Consider the following 21,518-nt stretch of genomic DNA (forward strand, 5'->3'; position numbering starts at 1 on the left):
AGGAGGGAAGGAAAAGTGGGAAAGAAGGAAGAAAAGAAAGAAGGAAGGGTGTTTGCTAGATAATAATCAGTTTCCCTCCCATAAAAGCTGAACTTTAAGTATCTATGTGATGGCTAGTTGTACCTATTAATTTCAGTCACTGATTCTTGTAGTTTAGACTAAGAATGCACTCAAAATGCATGTGCATGCATGTTACACATGTGCATGCATTGCTGCATGTGTATGCGCACACATGTATAAATGTGTACATGTATATGTTGTGGTTCAAGCAATTTCTTTTAAAGTTGAAGTTGTCGACCTGCTTGTGCTCAGGGGATAGGGTATGTATTAGTTTAACCAAGTCTAAAGCTGCTGAGTGCGAGATATTGTGAGTTTTTGAAATGAGGCATCGTCCTCCCACTCTTGATCCAAAGAGCTCTCACCTGGGGCGAGGTGAGCTTCTCATAAAGAGCTAATGTTGTGAAAGAGCTGGTGTCAAGGTAATTTGTCGTAATAAGCCTTTTCCACCTGCAATCTCACTCAGCAGAGGTTTAAAATATGGCAGAATCTCATTTAAGGCAGAAGAATGATAACAGACCCAGAGCTCAAGAAAACCAGCTACTTTCGCACAAAATCGGTCTTCATCAGAACCAACCCATTAAAAAAAAGTGTGTCTGGTTCTATGCGGGACATTTGCATATTTAAAAAGTTTTTAGCAGAGAAAAATCTTGAGGTGTCAGAACAGGAAAACTCAATATAGCTCCCATCCCCTTCAAAATGAGAGGTGTCATTTATAATGAGGGAGAAAAAGGATGCCTTTAATCCCCTCGCCGCTCTCCTTCCCCCTCCCATAAATTGGGAACCCTCCTTACAAAGGGCAGGAGAGAAAGGAAAATGTAAATTAGCTAGGGATGTTGGAGTGGAGCTTATTAGTCTTTTCAAATCCAACAGCCAGTTGTCTTCTGAACCTGAGCTTGTGTGGGCAGGCAATGAATTGGACATTGATTCCATAGGCAGCAGCAGCTCCTGACCTCAGCAGGATTTCCAGGGAGCATTGGTTGCTCTGCTGAGCTAGCCCAGCACTAGGCTCTGTCCTTTCAAATCAGCAGCAAAACTGCAGGGCCAGCTGAGCCTCTCCCAAACATAGGATGGTAAGATAGCAGGGGGCTCCCTGGTATAGGGACTCTTTATGACTTTTGCAGCAGGTGCCAAGCTAGGAGCTGAAGTCCACACAGAACTGACCTCATGCGTCTGTCCAGGCAGGGCTGCTGGAGTCAGCAGGTCAGACCTGCAGTGGGGAGCAGCTTGCTGTGCCTCAGTTTAATGCTACCCCTGCTCCTCCTGCAGTCGTCTGGCTTCGAATGTCTGCTGCATTATTACTACCCACCAAAGTGGCCTCCAGAGAGTTGCTCCTTTCGAAAGAAATACTCAGTTAATTTTAAGCCACCATTCACTCACGAAACTTTCCCTTGCATGGGGGTGGGACATTGTTACAGGCAGAATTTGAAGGTGGCCTTTGAGATTCCTGGTCCCCCAGATGGCATGCCGTGTATAATCCCCTCCCTGTGAGTGGGTGCGAGTCTGACCTAATCAGTTGAGCCTTTGTTTTTGTTCTTTTTGTGTTTGTCTGTTTGTTTCTTGAAAGTTTATTTCTTCTGAGAGAGAGAGAGAATCAGAGAGAGAGAGTATCAGCAACCTAACAGGGTCTTGGCACCACAATCTGTCCCCAGCCTTAGCTGGATCTGTATCATGAACACATTTGTGCCTGGTGTACTCAGGGAGGTCTCCAAATGTGAGCCAGGCACTCTCCTGTGTGGATAAGCCTTGCAAAGTGTTGTGGTTTTACTGCTGTGCCACCCTCCGGCCCAAGGTAAGTCCTTCAAAAGAGGTAGTAGGGATCAAAGACAGAAGAAATCAGCAATCCAAAGTCACAGAGATGGTTTCCCATTAGCCTGGACAGACCAACCTGCCATGCCATGAGGGCCACGTGACCAGGAACTGAGGAAGATTTTTTTAGAAGAAAGTGGCCCCCAGCTCTAAGTCAGCAAGAAAACAGAGATCTTTGCCCCACATTGCAAGGAACTAAATTCTGTCAGCAACTTGGATTAGAAACCCAAATTTCAAAAGGGAGAGCCCAGGTGACACCTTGACTACAGCCTCGTGAAGCCTAAGGGGAGAACCCAGCTTAGCCATGCCAGACTCCTGGCCTATGGGGTCTGGGATATAATAAATGCTGTTTCAAGTCACTAAGAGTGTGATCATTTGTTTAATGGTAGAGATAGCTAATATAGACTTTCCATGGGAAATGGGACAAGCTAGCCAAATAGGGAGGATGTGAACCGTAAGTCCTTGCCACTCTGCAGTGCTACCCATCTTTGCTGAGTGTGTCACCATTTAGGGAGGAGACTCCTCACTCATGCTTTTTTATATAAGCTTGGGACTTCCTGTTTTAATTGTCCAGCTGTGGTTTGTTTCCATAGACAATTGTGAACAAGTAGAGGGCAGTGGCTGAGTTTTTCCCAGCCTAACACCCAGCCCAGTATCCAGCAGCTTGGCAACTGTCAAGATTGGATGAATTCATTTGTTCACCAACATCTTCGTGGGCAATACAGAGACCAGACAGTCACCTCCCAAACAGCCACTGCACACTCCCCGTTTTGTAGCATCCCAAGTGTGGGTGAAATGATTCCACCTCCCAGCTCAGGGCTCAGGAGTAGACTCTGTTACCACTCATCTTGCCACAGAGATAAGCTCCCAAATGGACAAATGAAGAGAGAGTTTGATCAGCACACAAGATTACACTGGCCCCAGGGTCTGCTTAATCAGCCCCAGGATGTCATGAGGCATTCCATTACTTGACATTTGGAGAGAAACATCTACTTGTACTATGGACTGTTTGATGTACAAAGACTCCCGCAGGAAACTTCAGATAGAGGGAAGCCAGCCTTTTCATGGAGAAGGGGAGAGTCATGAAAGAAATCACAGAGAAGTGGAGTGGATCTTTGATCAAGTCATACCCGTAATTCATTTCCTTCTGAATGCTCGTTATGATTATAAAATCTGAATTAGATTTATTCCTTGAAACCCAGAGCACCCCAAATAAACCATGTGAGAAGGACAGGTACTTATTCCCTTTCATAGATGAACATGAAGTTTTCAGATTTTTAACCAAATAGTCTTAGAAATGATCAGAAATAGAAATCATCACAGGTGTAAAAATGAAGTAGAATTTGTTTCTAATAGGTGGTAGGCAGAGTTATAAGGTTGTCCCCACAACTGCTACCCCCCTGCAATAAATCTGATCTTGAATGTACATCCCTTCCCTTCAACTGTGGGTAAAATAATGGGATATCACTCCTACCGTTAAGTGGCTTTATATGAGAAAGATGAAGGATTTTTTTAATTCAGAGAATTATATTTCAAGATAAAGCATAACTTCCACCAAGACCAGATTCCAAAGGGAGGGGAAAAAGTGTTTTGTCTCGTTCCACCCTTCATAGGGCACAGCTCTGGAAACATCTCTGAAATCTTCTGTATTGTTCTCAAAAGCTGTAGTCGGTTATTGAAAATACTTCTTCATTTTTAGCTGATGTGAGGTTTGTTAGGAAATCTTTTTAATAACTTATTAAATGTCTTCGGAGGTAAACTCTCAGACTCTCTCAGAGTCTCCTGGATAGATCTCATCATTTGATCTTCCTGAACTCTTGAAATTCGTTCTGGTTCTGGCTTGCTGTTGTCACTGACAACCTCTCAGTGATACCAGTCGCCTTGCCCTTTTCCTGACACTGTTCCCTGATGCAGTCAGCTAGAGTGAGGGGTGAGGGGTTCATTAATCTTCAGGATAGGCTTTCATGGGTTCCCAAGCTGTGTCAGGTGACCCCACAGGCTGGGCGTTACCACTGTTAAGGTGAAAGAATTTTGAAGATACAATGAATGTTCAAACTAGCTAACTTTGAGTTAATCTAAGGGAGTTTGCCCCGTGGGCCTGGCTTAATTAGGGGAACTTCTTAGAAGAAAGACTCTTCTACTGCGTGGGGAGAAAGCATACTGCCATGCTATGGAGAAGAGACCTTGCAGGGATCATGGCTGGCCTCTAGATGCTGAGGACCTCAGTCCTAAAATTGCAAGGAAAGGAACTGTATCAATAAGTGAACTTGCAAAGGACCCAGAGCCTTCAATGAGACAACCTTGGCCATTGTTTCAGCCTAGTGAAGCCCCAAACAGAAGCCCAATCTAAGTTGTAACTAGATTCCCAAACCACAGAAACTGTAAGAGAGTACATTTATGTTGTTGTAAGCCTCTGAGTTTATGGTAGTTTGTTACATAGCAATAGAAAAAAAAATATACATAATAATTCACCATTTGCTGGAGTAGTTAAAAGTTAAAATTAGAGGCCAGCTGATAGTGTGGATGTTAAGGTGACTGGAACCCACATCGCTGACTGTGCAGCTTGAGTCTCGTACTTGGTGGCTTAAAAAAACATGCTGGCACATGTGCATGTGTGCCCCAAATCCTAAGAGGAGAACGGAGAAGAAGGATTTGTTTTCAAATTACCCTGAAAGGTGATTTCTCACTTTCCCTCTCGCTCTCTTTGTTTATCTTTCTCTAGGGGAACACATGTGCCCCATAGCAAGAACTAAAAAAAAAAAAAGAAAAAATAAAGTTAAAGATTAAAATATTGGGCCAGTCCATGGTGTCATAGTAAAGGTCATAGTTAAGGTGCTGGATCCTACATGGCCTACTGTGCAGCCGAATCCTGGACCTGGTGGCTTGAGAGACATACCAGGTGCGAGTGCAAGCATGCATGTCCAAAATCCAGACAGGAGGAAAAAACAGAGAAGAGATTGTGGCATGACCATTCTCCAGGGAGGGGCCATCCTCACTTTCTCTCTCCTCTCTGTCTCTCTTTGGCAAGCACACATGCCATCTGGCAGAGTTTTTTAGAAATTTTGTACTTACATAATTAATATCTATCTTTCTGTATACCTATCTATCTATTACCTATGTATTTATCTGTCATCTAGATTCATCCAGGATAATCTCCCTTTTGATAAACTAAACCAGACCGATGAGAGACCTTAATTGCTTCTGTGAAATACTTTCACCTTTTCCATCTAACCTGGGAGATCATTCCCACCACATATACATTTATATTCATGTATGTTGAGTGCTTTCCCCGCACACAGTAGCTCATCAGTGTTCACGATAGCCTCATGAGCTAGAAGTTGTTCCCCTTGTTTTACAGATGAGGCCACTGGCGTTCTAGGTTAGGTGAGTTGTGCAGTGGTGGCAAAGTCAGATTTCACATCTATGACCTTTAACTCATTCCTCTACAAAGAGGAAAGATTTATTGTAATTATTAAGTGTGGTTTTATGTATGAAGAGCCCATAATGTAACAAGTTACAGTTCTTATTTTTTTCATTAATATTGATATTATTGTTATTTCCATTAGTATTACCCAAGAGTCAGAACGTAATCACTTCATTGAGAGGAGCAGAGGAAAAGAGAAAATGATATCAATGCAAATGAAGGAATCTGAATTAGACCCAAATTTCCCACCCCTTTCTATTTCCTGCTCCCTGAAACTCCTCCAAAATCATACACATCATCATGGGACTCAAGTGACTATAGCTCAGTAAGTCTAAACCACCAGTTATGTCTAATTAGCTAGTCTTAATTGACATGAAGATAAATAACTTTTCGAATTATTTTTCCCTGTGAAATTGAGAATTGTTGGAGGGCAACCATCTCTAATTTAAATCAATGAATTAAAACAAATGTGATTTAGTGGTTGCTGAAAGGAGAGGAAAAATTTAATGTGCTAATCAACTCATTCATGTTGATAGTTGGGGGGAAATTCTAAAACACATTAATCAACTGTGGATAAAACAGTTCAGAGATGGTATCATCTTGTCAGGAGCATAAATACATAGTAATGTTTTAAGAACATGCAGCTCTGGACTTTTTGATCCTCTACAAGTAAGGCTCCCTCATTGCTGCCACTTCATTTTCTTACACTTAAAATTTGAAAAGGTTCATTTTCGAACACGGCGTCCACTGTTTATGGAGATAATGAGTATGACTTGACATTTATTTTTGCTGTCTGTTTCTCATTCATCCCACCTCTTTTCTTATTTCAGGGTTCTGTTCACATCCAAATCTGAAGTTTTAAAATGTATCAAAGTAATTTTTTTTTCTAAATCTGATTGTGCAGTGATAAGAAATATCACAGGTTTCAACATGAGATAAGAACAGGTGGAAAGGATGCTTACTTCTTGCATATTCTGCAAATTGGAATTGCCCAAAGCAGACACTAGAGGCAAAAGCATAGCACCAGAGGCAAGGACAGCATAGTCTGACTCTGCAGTTGTAGAAGTAGTCTCAAGATACTGAACATGGCTTTTCTTTGTTTTCTTCTTCTATACTGGTTTTTTAAAAAGTTCTACTTTATATTTATCATTCATATTTTATTTAAGCTGTGTAAAATGAGAGAATATCAAGTTAGTTACACTTCTTTTTATTGAAAGTGACAAAACTTTTCAGTCTTAAGCAAAGATGGGAAATCATTGGCTCATGCAACTAAAAATCTTGAGATGTATTCAGTTTAAGGGAGAATTATAACCAAGATGCAAACAAAGCTATTAGAGCTTTTTTTTCTCATTAATTTTATTTATTCTATTCTAATTTGGACTTTTGCCTTCTATTTTAATTATTGTTACTATGGACAAAAATTTAGCATAATATTTTGCATACTTTCTGACAACCATAATGGCACACTTATTAGCAGATGCTGTTGTGAATATTATTTGATCCATTTTATAGATGAAAGAAACATTAAGCATATTGCCCAACGTTTACAAGTGTCAGTTTCAGGCAGTTTATTCCTGATACACTTCCACTCACTTCTCTCTGTGCATAGAAAGTTGTGTGTGGTTTTTGTTTTGTTTTGTTTTGTTTTGTTTTGTTTTTTTATCTTAGCTCTCCTTTCACTCTTTCAGTTTAAGCCAGGCAGCACCAGATTTTTGGTCGTAGGATGGATGAGCCAGCTCTGGCCTCACAACTTCTCATATTAAGTTGACTGAGGACACAAGAGTCTTTTCTGTTGAAAAAAATGTTATTTCCCTAAGTCTCCTGGCCTGGGAGATAGACACTTGAGTGTGGTAGTCGAAGTCTTAAGTTCCAAGTGACCTCCTGAGTCCATATCCCAGGTCTGTGATCTGGGGAAAGTCTCTGAGCTTCATCTATAAAAAAAGGATGTACTTACTGCACAGGGTTCACTTGGGGCTTAGATAGGCTTTGTAGAAAAAGTGCACAGGGCAGTGTGTATGGCATGTAGTGAGACCCTAGTGGATACTCCCTCTGTTATCATACCCCTGACGTGAATCAGTCACAGGACCTGTGGAATAATCTGGAATGATTGCGTAGGCTGGCCTCTTGTGCCATGGCAGACACCCTGAACACATACACACACACACACACACACACACACACACAAACACAGAGAGAGAGAGAGAGAGAGAGAGAGAGAGAGAGAGAGAAGACTCCTATATTCAATTACATTATTCTGAAGGGAGCAATTAATCTTAGAATATGAGTGGAATATTTTGTGACATGGGGTGCAGGTGAGGGGATCTCATTTCTCCTGTTTTTTGAATGCTCTGGATTAGTTCAGACTGCAGCAGTGTGTCAGCTCAATTTGCTCTGGAATTTTGCTGCTTTCAGTGGTTTGGTTGGTATTGCTTCCTCTCTTTCTCATGGTAGATGAGGAAGCAGAGTTGTAATCATATGTGTGTAAGAACTGTCTGAAGGGTGTTTAAGGGTCACGCTCACCACCTTGTTACCCAGTTACAAACACAGCTTTATGCTCCAACCTCTCCCAGCTCAAAAGCTTCAACCGAGTCTGACTTCTAAGGAGCCAGCTTCCATTTTTGGGGAAATCTATTTAGAATAAGAACTTCTGCCCACTAATTCTGTACTGGGAGTTTAGGAGTTGAAACAGCTTCCCTAAACATGAGGCTGACAGTCACTCCCTGTACCTACTGCAGTGTCTACCTTGGTCCTCCCAAAGCTGAGTGTGGAGGTGACTTATGGGGATATGATCTTCATGACCACAGGGAAAGCCAGGAAGGAAGGAAGGAAGGAAATGGGGCATGGGCTCTGATCCTTGAAACTAGCAGCTCTTGGCAAAAAGTTATGTAACATCCCGATCCTTAGTTTTCTCATCTGTGAAAGAGGGAAATAACTCCTGTCTCATTGAATTAATGCAACTACTGATCAAGGTAATGTATACAATGGCATGATGAAGAGTCCTAGTATATATACATATATACATATATATGTGTGTGTGTGTGTGTATATATATATAATATATATATTTTTAGAGGTTTTGCTATAGATCATGTGCACTCACTGGAGAGGCTGAGAGATGGAGAGAAAGCAAGAAATCACTCCCCAAGAGGAATGGCCACACCACAATCCCTTCTCCTTCATTCTCCTCTTAGGAATTTGAGGCCACATGCATACATGACTGGTGTGAGTTTTAAGCTGGTGGGTCCAGGTCTCGATCCACTGTTGACTATTTGGAGTCCAGCAACTTAACTATTATGCCATCTGCTGGTTCCCCAGTATATTTTAAAAATGTAGGCTTTGGTCATGTCTCTGGATGTGAATTATCTTTAATTTTAACACTCTTGAATATTCCTAATATTAATAATATAGGATTACTCTTGATACATCTATTTATTCATTCATTCATTCATCCATTAAAAACAACAAAGTAACTATGTCTTCCTCTATTCAAATTCTCCAACCATAGAGAACTAGTGAATTGCTTTTTGTTCTGGCCTTTCCTTTGGGTTTTGAAATTTATTCATGCATTTCTTTCATGAGAAAAAGAGAGAAAGACAGGCCCCTCCCAACAGGATCCACCTTGTCTCAGCCACCTGGATCATGGGTATGGTACATGTGTGTGCACCTGGTGTGCTCAGAAAGGTCCTGTCACATAACCTAGGACTTTTCACATGTGGTTCCTATTACATTATTGCTGTTTCAACACCTGGTCCTTGTTCTGGGCTTTATTTTCAAATGATCTTTAAAATCTATTCCCAACAAGCTTTCTAAGTATGAGAAAAGGAATGTTAATAAAATCCTTCAAATTAGACCAAATTGCAAAAGAAGAACCTTTCTCAGGTTTGTCAAATGTTACTATGACATCATGGTCCCTGGCATACTCAAGAGTCACCAGTCCAACAAATGATGCATGGTCATTCAGTCTCCACAGACAGACTTCTTCATTGTTCTTCTGTTACTCCCAGCCCCATGGATCCATCTTCCACTAGCAAGACAATCCTAGAGAAAACCTTTGCTTTGCCCAACATGGAAGGTTTCACTCTTAGCTGGTTTTTAGCTAATTAAGTAATTAATTTATTATTATTATTATTAATTTGATCAGAGAGAGACAGAGTGAGGAAAAGTGAGAAAGCACAGCTCCAGGGCCAGGATTCAAGCTGCAGTTGACCATGTGGGAATCCAGCGTATTTATCACCGCACCATCTCCCAGCTCCTCCTAGCTGGTTTTAAAGCGAATCACAAAGCATTTGTGGGGGCTTGAGCAAACAAACAAACAAAAAAAGGAGACAGTCAAGATTACATCTAAGGGTCCTTAGTGTAACTGAGGCCAGGCAGTAGAACTGCCAGGTATTCCATTGCTGGTGGCTGGACCAAGCTTCCCTTTTTCTTCCACCTCCTCCTTTTCTTTCTAGCATATAGGTTGGATTTGAGGATCAAATTAGATAATATAAGTGGAAGATCTCTATAAACTACAGGCTCTATATTGTTTCAACCCCATTATCAACATTGTATTTGAGTGATCAGTGAGCAACAAATTCTATCTTCCAGCTACAATCAAATCCAGAAAAAAGCAGCTGCAATCTTGTTTCCCCAACTTTGCTTTCCCTGATAGGTGCTCTATTTTCCAATATTTATATTTTTATTAGAAGATAAAAGCTCCACCCAGAACCTCATGTCAACACTTTGAAAATATCTTCAGCATACCTGTGCCTTAGAAGCAAGGTCTGTGTGTTTGTTTCCTGGTGAACCAGTTGGTGGAGTAATGCAAAGGTGGTGTAAATTTGCAGCTCATTAAACCAGCCACATAAAACATTATGAGACCGACATCTCCCAGAGGAGTCTAGAGAGAAAGAATAAGGAAGCTACAGCCCAGACCAGAAGCCTAATCTCGAGCCAACAGCACAAAGCACACACAGAAGGTGCTGATGAAGAGCTGCGGTATGGCACTGTGTTAGAGTAAATTCCGTAATTGTTAATCAAGCAGGCATTATCATTCCTGATGATATTCTATTCACCATCTAAGTATCCAGAGATGTTCACCTGTGTTCTCGCTATTACATATTTTGCAGCACAATGCGCTGTGAGATTACAGTTCAGAGTAACGATCGTGCATTTTTATTCTTTCCTGGCTGTATATGTTACCAAGAAACATGGGGCCTTAACAAGCCTTTTCAGATGTAAAATAATGTAGAAGGAAACTGTGCTCATTGTGGGTTTCACAGAGATTGATGGCAATTAGGAAGCCCTATGGCCCTGATTAATGCATGTTTATAAACACAGGCGAAGTGTCTGCCTCCCGCAGTAAGATGCAGGAAGCAGGGCATAGTTCTGACGAAACTGCCTTGACACAATATCAAAGCCAGTTTTCTGAGAGAAGGCTGGCTCCCCTCAGGCTCAGGGATGTTTACGGAAGGGGCCGCTGGATCAGCAGTAGGAAAACAGAGACAGACATGACCCTCTATTCTATCTATTGCCTGGACTTGCAGTGGTTGCATGCTGACTCAGATGTCTGAAGTTTCACCCAAGGTACAACTTTACTGATGGCAAGAAAGAAACGTCTTAAAGGCATGATAGTGAAGACTACTGAGGATCTGAAGAGGATCCCTCCTAACTTTCTGTGCTTTGGAAAATCTTATTAACAATGTTTGTTCATTGAGGAAATATGTCAGAATTCTACCAGAGAAACAGAACCACTAGGAGAACCACACCTGCATATTTCATGTATCTCTCTATCTCTAAGTCTATATCCATATTTCTTACAGAGAGCTATGTATATATTCATGTTTACATGATATAGAGATAGAGGGATAGATAAACATATCTCTATATATCTGAAAGACCATGATATAGGTATAGAGAGGTGTCTATAATCTCTCTATTTATATCCATATGTATACAAATATCCATATTAATATATTTCTGTATACATATATATTTATACTATACTTCTGTGTCTCTGTCTCTCTCCCTATATATTTATAGCTATATGGAGATACCAATATACAGATTCTATCTCTATATCTAGACCTAGATATATGTAGCTAGAGAGAGAGAGAGAGAGAGATATGGATATACATGTTACATATCTGTTATATAGATACACATATGTGAAGATATTTATTGCAAGGGATGACTTTATATGACTGTGGAGCTGGCCAGACAGAAATTGGTAGGACAGACTGGAAACTCCTGGGCAGAGCTGACACTTCAGTCCGTAGTCAAAGTTTCTCCTTCCTCAGGGAAACCCAGATTTGTTCTTAAGGCAGGATGTCTTTCTGAACTGCCATACAACTCTAGAAAGGAGATGACACTTTTCATTGCGGCTTTCCTGATGAGGTAATGCAGGTGCAATGGTTTCTTTATGTTCTTTAACTAGCTTGTGGCAGAGCCAGGATCTGAGTCCAGAAATCCTGGTATCTGAGAGGCTTTTTTTGTTTCTAAATTTTCTTTTTCTTTCTTTGCTTCTTTCTTCTTTCTTTCTTTCTTTCTTTCTTTCTTTCTTTCTTTCTTTCTTTCTTTCTTTCTTTCTTTCTTTCTTTCTTTCTTTCTTTCTTTCTTTCTTCCTTCTCTCTTTCTTTCTTCCTTTCTTCTTTCTTGCTTCCTTTTTGCCTTTTTCTTCTTTCTTTTCTTTCTTTTTTCTTCTTTCTTTCTCTTTCTTTTCTTTCTTTCTTTCTTGAAATAGAGACAGAGAAAAAGGTAGAGAAAGACAAACACTATCAACAGGGTCTCATGCCAAAACCCTCATTGCCGGGATTTGGACAGGCACATGGCTGCTGTGTACAAGTTGACTGGAAAACTGAGCTGTAATCTTGCATATAGTTTCCAGCATTACAGAGCACTGTGATTCCACTGTGTCACTGCAACTGGCCCAGCACCTACCTGTGGTTATTTTTTGTTGTTGTTTGTTTGTTTGTTTTGTTTTGTTTTGTTTTTGTGTATGTGTGGGAGGGCCTGGATTAGAGATTTTTTGCCTTAAGGTATGTGTACTCACTGAAGAGACAGAGACAGTGAGAGAAAAGGTGAGAAATCTCCCCCCCCCCACACACACACACACAGGGGATGGCCATGTAGCAATCCCTTCTCCTCCATTCTTCTCCTGGGATTTTGGGCATGCATGTACACATATCCAGTGTAATTTTTAAGCCACTGGGTCCAAGACTCAAACCATGGTTGGCCATGTGGGAGCCAGTGATGTAACCACTATGCAATCCTTCTGACCCCATACCTGAGTTTTTAATCACTCTTTTATAAGACTTGCCAACCATCTTTTGATTTTGAATCAATTCTAAATTATTCTTTCAAGGCAGATGAGTCAGCACCAATGATGTCCATGACTACCCACAAAATTTGAAGCAAGTTATTTCACCTCTCTGAGCCTCAGCTTCACTTTATATAAAATGGAGGTGCAGTCTTCAGTAGAGGCAGTCCCTAGTTTGATAGATTGTTAGAATGTTTAGAAGGTATAAAGTGTATGGATGTTTCTATAAACTGTGAGTACTGTGCAAATGGGAGGAATTCTTTTCCTTTAATTTCTCATATGCATAATTTTACTAGCTGCTATATCTGTGTTCAGTTTTGCTTAATGAATTGCCCTGTGTAATAGGCAGGAATAGTTCCACAGCATGTGAGGTGCAATTGTAGAAAATGAAATATCTAAAATGCATTTATTTCCAACCCATTTCCCATCAACATTGGAGAAATGTCCACTACCATAATCTTTTTGTTATTTGCTCTTTTTCCCTTTCTGATGTCTCCTAGAACCAGAAGTCCCCAGGGTAGAGCCTAGTCTCTGTTCATGAGAGACATCAACCTGTTATACCTTGTCTAGGCTCCAAGCCTGATTGCTAGGTATCTTTTCTGCCCATGCTTAGCCACCAAGCATCTTACTGAGGCTCCCAGGGGGCTCTGTTTAAAGCACAGCCCTCTCCAGACACCCATTGTGAGGGTCCTGTGCCCAGCATATCCCACAATACAGCTTGGACCAGTCTCTTCCTTCCTCTCACCACAGACTCTAACACCTTCTCTTCTAGGATAGTGCAACCCTGATAGGCTTCCTCTTTCAAAACAGCTCATGCCATCCTCAGATATTGTCCTTTATGGTACTGTCACCCCAGGGACAAAGGAGCCTGGAACTTTAGAAAGAAAAGGCTGTTGTCTTTTTGGTGAGAAGGTAGAAGAAGCTGCTTTCTCTTTCTCCTCCTCCTCATTCTCTTTATTTCCTCTCCCCCTGCTCCTCCTCTTCCTTCTTTTTTCTCCTTCTTATTTTTTTCCCTCCCTTTCCACTTCTTTCTCTATTTCTTTCTGTTTTTATTGCTTAGTCCAAAGCTGTGCATCTTGCCCTGTTTTATCTATTGCATATGGAACAGGCAGGGGCTGCAGTTCCCCCTCCCATGCCTCTCTCACCCACATCACTTTGGGTAGAACCTGAAAGTGAAGATGAAGCCCATTTGCAGAGTTCGCCAAGGAAGCTAGTTGCTATGGAAACTCCAGCTTGGTACCATATGCAAATACCTGTCTCCCTTGAAACCTGCCTGACAGTGATGCTGAGCAGAAAATATAGAACATGGTAAAATGGGTTTTTAACTTTTATGTAGGGACTGTAAGAGCTGTGCTTGCTAATTAATTATGCACAAGCACTCAGAGAGGCAACCTGGTAGAAATGTCTGCAGGTAATGGCCTTTTGACAAATACTCTTAAACTCTTAATTTTTTAAAGGGATTTTTTTTTTTTCAGTAAATAGAATAAGTAAAGAAGAGTCAGTTCATTTAGAGCAGGCTTCTCGGGACACCTATTAGCCCTGTTTTCAGTGACAGTGTTTCTCTTCTCCTCATTAGTCTGACGTGAACTCGACCCTGAGAGGCTGGGCACTGGAGGTCATTTGTCCTGTCATGTGTGCTTGAGCACCATCCCACTGGGGGACTTCTCAAATAAATGCAGAGCAGGGGAGGAGCTCCCCCCCATATTAACATATAAGCTGCTCTTGGAGTCTGCCATCTGAGCTCGCACAGGCAAGCCTGGATGTAGATCCGAATTCCAGTGGCCAGAAGGAGAGTCAACAGAGCTCAGAGAGAGGGTGCCAAGGAGTCTGGGATGTCCAGGGTTCAGTTAGGTCTTGAGCAACCCGAAGGCTTTCTGGGAGATAGAAGGAACACCCTGGTGTGGCAGAGTTCTTGGCAGAAGTCTACTAAAGTTTATCACCTCCGTGAAAGGAAGAGACCAGTCATGGGGGATGGTGAAAGGCTAGGGGAGAGGATGTGAAATTAGGCAGGACTAATGATGTAAAAAGAAGCATTTTCAGCCTCTTTTGGCACATTCCCACCAGTGTGAAACCTCCTCGTCTGTGGATGGAGGTAGCCTCTGCCATCGGGACCCTGAGTGGGTTCAGGCAGGAAGGAACCTTTTAGAAGCAAACTTGGCAGTATTAGCCACTTGAGCCCACCCTGTAGGATCTGAGTCCTTCACAGAGAAGGGGTGGGAAGTATTGGGAAGGCAGCAGGCATGAAGGTAGTGCAGCCCGAGAGACGTAGAAGCTGAGTGGAGTAGGAGTCAGACAGCAGGCAGTGAAACTGGCGGCAGAGCTCACCCTGAGAAGTGGCAGAAAATGATAAATTGTAGGTGCCCTGCCAGGGAGGGAATCTCCTTGGGGGCTGGAAAGCTGATCTCACAGCAAAGTCACATGGCTCTATTTGACCCATAGAATGACTCTCTGGAGTGGATTTCATGTCTCTGTTACAGATGAGGAAAGAAGCTCAGCGAGGTGCGAGGGACTCAACCTGGAATGCAGCAGATGGATCTGGCTATCATTTGCTCTGGATCTTTCCACTCAGTATCAGTATCATCTTTCCCTCATCTTTGTACCCAGTGTCTCCTTCCAACCCTGCTGTCTGCCATGGACCCTTAATTTTTTTAAAGGGTTTTTTTTTTTTTCAGTAAATAGAATAAGTAAAGAAGAGTCAGTTCATTTAGAGCAGGCTTCTCGGGACACCTATTAGCCCTGTTTTCAGTGACAGTGTTTCTCTTCTCCTCATTAGTCTGACGTGAACTCGACCCTGAGAGGCTGGGCACTGGAGGTCATTTGTCCTGTCATGTGTGCTTGAGCACCATCCCACTGGGGGACTTCTCAAATAAATGCAGAGCAGGGGAGGAGCTCCCCCCCATATTAACATATAAGCTGCTCTTGGAGTCTGCCATCTGAGCTCGCACAGGCAAGCCTGGATGTAGATCCGAATTCCAGTGGCCAGAAGGAGAGTCAACAGAGCTCAGAGAGAGGGTGCCAAGGAGTCTGGGATGTCCAGGGTTCAGTTAGGTCTTGAGCAACCCGAAGGCTTTCTGGGAGATAGAAGGAACACCCTGGTGTGGCAGAGTTCTTGGCAGAAGTCTACTAAAGTTTATCACCTCCGTGAAAGGAAGAGACCAGTCATGGGGGATGGTGAAAGGCTAGGGGAGAGGATGTGAAATTAGGCAGGACTAATGATGTAAAAAGAAGCATTTTCAGCCTCTTTTGGCACATTCCCACCAGTGTGAAACCTCCTCGTCTGTGGATGGAGGTAGCCTCTGCCATCGGGACCCTGAGTGGGTTCAGGCAGGAAGGAACCTTTTAGAAGCAAACTTGGCAGTATTAGCCACTTGAGCCCACCCTGTAGGATCTGAGTCCTTCACAGAGAAGGGGTGGGAAGTATTGGGAAGGCAGCAGGCATGAAGGTAGTGCAGCCCGAGAGACGTAGAAGCTGAGTGGAGTAGGAGTCAGACAGCAGGCAGTGAAACTGGCGGCAGAGCTCACCCTGAGAAGTGGCAGAAAATGATAAATTGTAGGTGCCCTGCCAGGGAGGGAATCTCCTTGGGGGCTGGAAAGCTGATCTCACAGCAAAGTCACATGGCTCTATTTGACCCATAGAATGACTCTCTGGAGTGGATTTCATGTCTCTGTTACAGATGAGGAAAGAAGCTCAGCGAGGTGCGAGGGACTCAACCTGGAATGCAGCAGATGGATCTGGCTATCATTTGCTCTGGATCTTTCCACTCAGTATCAGTATCATCTTTCCCTCATCTTTGTACCCAGTGTCTCCTTCCAACCCTGCTGTCTGCCATGGACCTGGGGGTGCATCAGCTCACACTTTACCTTCCTCTGGGACTGGAGTGTGGTGAATAGTACGCCTGCTGGACTGGAAGGAGGTGCAGGCACTGAGGTTAGAGTAGACTGAGCCAGTGGTGAAGGGCAAGTCTCTCCCCTTGAATTCCCTGGAGAAGAACACAGGTGAACTTGTATCTGGGAAATGAGGAGTTGCAGCCCTCTGGAAACCAGTTAGCAAGATAGAGGGGCAGGACAATGATGGGTCTCTAACTGCACCTGCCTCTGAACTGTTTCCTAAGCCTCCCTGAGGTTTCTGTATCAGAGTGTGCAGTGGGAGAGTTGGGTGATGTTGTGTGTTGAATTGTGCCCTCTCAAAGTTCCTGTGTTGAAGTCTTAGCTTCCAGTACTTCCAAAGGTGAACTTACTCAGAAATAAGATCCATGTGGATGTAATTAGTTAAGATAAGGTCATATTGGATCACAGTGCACCCCACATCAATATGACTGGTATCCTTATAGAAAGGAGAATTGCAGACCCAGAGGAGTAAATAGAAGGCAGTGTGAAGGTGAAAGTACAGGTTGGAGTAATGCATCTACAAATCAAGAGCGGCCAATGCTTGCCAGCATTCACCAGCAGGTGGAAAGGAAGCCTGGAATGGATTTTCCCTCAGTGCCTTAGTAGCAACCAACTGCTGGGAACCAGCAGTTAGTGTAATGGCTATGTCGCTGGACTCCCACGTAGTCGACCGCGGTTCGCGTCCCGGACCCGGTGGCTTAAAACTCACGCCGGGCGCATATGTGTGCATGCCCAAGATCCCAAGAGGAGAATGGAGGAGAAGAGACTGCAGCGTGACCATCCCCCCTGGGGGGTGATTTCTCGCTTTCTGTCTCAATGTCTCTCTCTGTCTGTCTGGCGAGTGCATGCGCCCTATAGCGAAAATCTCTCCAAAAAAAGAAAGAACCAACTGCTGACATTGGCTTCTGGCCTCTAGAACTATGAGATAATATATTTCTGTTGGTTAAACCCTTTAATCTATGTTGCTTTGTTATAGCTTCCACAGGACCTGGTACAGGTTGGACTATAAATATAACTACTCTGATATATATAAGAGTTGGTCTATAAGAGTTGATTATGACCATTGGTGCCTTTACTGACAGTCATTGATGCCCCATGCTGGCCATCAGCCAGGCCGTGGAAACGTGGTCTGGAGAAGCAGGGGTTTCCTTGGCCTAGGATGAGGAAGGGAATGAGCAGCCATGCCTGGAATCATCCTGCTCTGGGTTTTCAGGATTACTGGATTGCTGCATCAAGGCCTATTAGGGATGTTGTCTCTCTCATTCTTTGTCTTCCTCTGTCTCTTTCACTCATGGAATATAGAATAAATAAATTAGTTAACTTTAGAAAAAGAGTTGTGTGCATGTATAGAAGGGAATTGTATTTGTGCGTGTGTGTGTGTGTGCGTGTTCACAGAGCAGTTATATATGTGTGTGTGTGATATTTATGTGCAGTTGTGTGGATGATGGATTACTGAAAGCCCAGAGCAGGGCTTTTATGACATTATGATATTAATGTCTTACATTTGCTTGGAGTGGAACTTCTCTTTCTTGTACTAATGGCAACATGGCAACGAAAATGAGACAAGCCTTCCCTCAGAGACAGTGAGGACCATGTTTTCATAGTTAGTTCATGGTGAAGGGAAACTTTTAGGGAGCCAAACCCTAGCATCCCCAACAATGAGCACCTTATCCGCCTCTTCCCGCCCCCCCACTCTGCTGGCTCTGGGGGCTGTATCTAAAGGCAGTGGCCAGCAAGTCAGCAATATTTCTCCAAGAAAATTTCAATTTATGAATTGTTCAGTAGGTAAAATTCACTTCCTCCATAATTGGGAAAGCAAACAGAAGTGATTATAGACTGATTTGTAGCAATTTGGCAAATTTAAGGAGCGTGCCATCCTGTTGGAATGAAGCAAGCATGGTGAGTGCTTCAGCTGGCCCTGGGCACTCTTCTGCCTGGTGAGGGCTGCTGCAGCAAGAAGGGTTAGTGGGCCTCTTGAAGGGCCTTCTGCCCACACAACATGTCCTCAAACCTCCATATTTCACAGTCAAAAAATACTTTTAAATTTTAGGTGTAATGGGGGCCAGACAATGGCTCAGGGATAAAATGCAATGCTCTGCAAGGCTGACAAATACTGGAAGGTTCCTGGTTCAAGTTCAGAATCCTCCCTGAGTGTGCAGGGCATGTAAATGCCCATGATCTGGGGCTGACTGAGGCCAGGGATGTGTGTGCTCTCTTTCTGTTTCTCTCAATTGTGGAAGAAAGCAAGAGAGAAAAACTTAAAAAAAGAATTAGACTCCAGGCTAAATTGCCCAGAATGACAGTGGAGGTTTGTTTCTTGTACATCTCTCTGCCCCAACATACACACACACACACACACACACACACACACACACACACACAATTACCCCACATTATGCACACATACAAAGGGTCTTCAAATATTTTACAGAAAATGTATATTATAAAAAAACTGCATGGATTTCAATGATTTTTTCAATTATTTTTGTACCAGAATAAACTCATACTTTCTTACTTTATTACCAGAGGGCAAATAATACTGAGAGAGAGACAGAGAGAGAGAGAACCACTCAACAGGATAGAGTCATGCTGCAATCCTTTTTTTCTTATTCCCCTCATGATTTTAGGTGCACATGCACACTCATGCACGTGTCTGGCATGTATTCTAAGCTTCTGGGGCCAGAATTCAAACCACACTTGGCCATGTGGAATCTGTTTTCCAATACATAGCACTGCTGCACTGTGGGATCAGCCTCTAAACTCATACATTCCATGTTTCCACAAACTTTCTGAAGTCTCCTCATATGTACACATGCGAGCACAGCATGCACATACACATGTGAATGTATGTACGTGCAACACCCACACAACTGCACCATATTACACACACACACACACACACAACTATTCTGTGAACACACACACACAAATACACATAACTCCCTTCTATACATGCACATGACTCTTTTTATAAAGTTAATTTATTTATTCATTCCATATTCCATGACAGAAAGAATGAGAGAGATAACATCCTTGACAGGGTCTTGATGCAGCAATCCAGACTGAGCCTTCAGCTAGCCCTAGTCCATGGGTGTGTGAGTCCCCAATGTGCTCAGGGGAGTTTCTGGTCTTAGATCAGGAACCTTTCCATGTGGCTCTGCCATGCACAGCATTGTGTTTTACTGTGGCCTTTACGTACATTTTTGTAATCTGTCCTCTTAGTTGGTGCTGTACCCTTCTCTGTCCATCAAGTTGGGCTCAGTCCCTCTTGTACACTAGCAACAATGCAGCAATGCTGACCTACAAGGCCTTTACTTACTGAGTAGCTGCTATTATGTCAAAGGCTTTGCTCAACCTGCTCATTCCAGTCTTGCCCCAAGCAGTCAGAAAAAATCTTATTCTAGATATATGGCTTGCTTGTTGCTATTCGTTTCGTTAGCTGTAGAGCCAGGATCTGTGGTCAGGTCAGCAGGACTCAGTGTATTCCCTCAACCACTTGGTCTTGCTGGGTTCCCTGAGTCCTTCATTTCACCTCTTCTTTAGGTTCCCAGAGAATGTTTGAGGGAGAGCTGTTTCCTACCCTGGTCTATAAGCTCTACTGGTCCTGCCTTTCAGGAGTAGGATGCAGTGGCAGAGCATGGTGCGGTAGAAATGCAAGCAGACTCACATGGCAAAAGTCCTAATTTAACATCCTGAGACCTCCCTGAGCATGCAGGGTACTTGATACCCACAGGTTGGGTCTGGGGATGAATCAAAGTGAGAAGGCCCTATAGAGGTACTATCTCTCTGTCTCTGTTTCTCTCATGAAAAATAAATGAAACTTTAAAAATCAATAATTAAAAATTCAATAACAAAGGAGTAGAGAATCACAGCCCATGAATGCAGAGGACAGAGGCCCAGATACTGACTCAGAGGCTCTTCTGGATTGGACAATCATCTCTCTTTCATTTTTCTTTTCTGCAGAATGAGGATGAGCACCCCTCTGGCCTACTCTCCCACTGGTCCTTAGGAGGGCAACTGTCACTTTATGATAAAGGACCTCAAAAACCTCAGGAAAAATAGAATTAAAATACTTGTTTATTTGGATGCATCTTTTTTTTTTTTTGAAATCCATGCATTGTTTTTTCCTAATACATATTTTCCAAGAACATTTTGAAGACTCTGCTTATCAATGCCAACGGATTCTGACACCATTATTTCTGCAGTGTTAACAAGTTTGAAGCAGAGGCTCATGTCTAAACCCAAAGAATTCATTTTTCAGAGTTGAATTTTTAAGTGAAGAGCATTTGCCAAAAAATTTGGATCAGCCATGTTTTATTTAATGACGCATGCCTTCTCGTCTAGCTTTCTACATTGAAACATCTACTGAACCAGCTGCTGCCCATTCCTTGTTGAAATTTAAAATTTATGTCCCTTGCCTCCCTGCCAGAATGTCCGGAGACTACTGGAGTCCTTATTGCATTTCTTTCACATAAATGAAAGAGCTGAGCAGACAGGCTGCTTCTTAGGGACACTTCTAGTCCTGGGATTCTGGGATAATGACTGCCCCACACCCAAGGGGTCCTCCCAATGGGTTTGAAAAGTGCCAGACCTCCAAGCAACACATAGCTACCTGCTAAGAGGCCAGACCACCCACTTACTCCATGTCGTTTTCCAGCCAAAGGCTTCCTTGGAGAACCATATTCTTTCTAAGCCCAAGGATGCCCTCTAAAACTAACACTACAAAAATAAAACTCTGCTCATTCAACATTTAGATAACAACGTATTAAGCATATGTCAAGTGATGTTAGAGAAATTATTAAGAAGAGTAAATTGAAGTGAAAATGGTTTTTAAGGGCTCTGGGTTACTAAAGACTTTGTTCTCTGCTGTCTTTTTATCTCTAGTATATATTAGGCAAACCTCTCTCTTGCTTTCTCTCTAATGGAAGAGTCTGGCTGGTCTTCCTTGAATTCTTTAACGTAGAAATTTAAATACAGTATCTGAAGCTTTTAGCCTTACTTATGGCAACACAAAAAATCCAATTATCAATTAGAACTGATAAT

General features: G+C 42.6%; 1 pseudogene; it reads right to left on the reverse strand.

Annotated features, from left to right (window-relative positions):
• Positions 1–3,561: 3,561 nt before the first annotated feature.
• LOC114004504 (coiled-coil-helix-coiled-coil-helix domain-containing protein 1 pseudogene) lies at positions 3,562–21,120 on the reverse strand (annotated as a pseudogene).
• Between the last annotated feature and the right edge of the window lie 398 nt (positions 21,121–21,518).

Source organism: Tupaia chinensis, unplaced genomic scaffold (genome assembly GCF_000334495.1).
Source record: "Tupaia chinensis unplaced genomic scaffold, TupChi_1.0 Scaffold138365_1, whole genome shotgun sequence".
Taxonomy (NCBI): Eukaryota; Metazoa; Chordata; class Mammalia; order Scandentia; family Tupaiidae; genus Tupaia; species Tupaia belangeri.